Source organism: Capsella rubella, unplaced genomic scaffold (genome assembly GCF_000375325.1).
Source record: "Capsella rubella cultivar Monte Gargano unplaced genomic scaffold, Caprub1_0 scaffold_2, whole genome shotgun sequence".
NCBI lineage: Eukaryota > Viridiplantae > Streptophyta > Magnoliopsida > Brassicales > Brassicaceae > Capsella > Capsella rubella.
Window position 1 is genome coordinate 4,239,000 of NW_006238922.1, and position 389 is coordinate 4,239,388.

Below are 389 nucleotides of genomic sequence, written 5' to 3' on the forward strand. Positions count from 1 at the left end.
AGCAAAAGATTGATATAAAGAAAATAGAAAAAAGCAAAGACAGATTGGTCAAATTGTCTAAGCGTAGAAATGGTATCTACACTAAGCTCTGTGAACTCTCTGTTCTCAGCGGCGTTCACATTGCATTTTTGGGATATACCGACTCCGGAAAACCATTTACATTTGGCAGTCCATCCTTCCAGGCAGTTGCGGAGCGGTTTCTCAACAGCGAGGCCTCGTCGTCTTCTTCTTTGCAACAATCAATCTTTACTGTTCATCACAAACAGAATGTTTAAGAGCTATGCACATTGTACAACAATGTTGTTGAGCAGACACGTGCTGAGTAAGTGAAAACGATGAAGGCAGCTGCGTCTATAGAGCCGTTTCCTGAAGATGCGTGGTGGAAAATG

At 42.4% G+C, this 389-nt stretch overlaps 1 pseudogene; it reads left to right on the forward strand.

Moving 5' to 3' along the window:
- Positions 1–326, forward strand: part of LOC17895718 — a 1,044-nt pseudogene extending 718 nt beyond the window's left edge.
- The last annotated feature ends 63 nt before the right edge of the window (positions 327–389 follow it).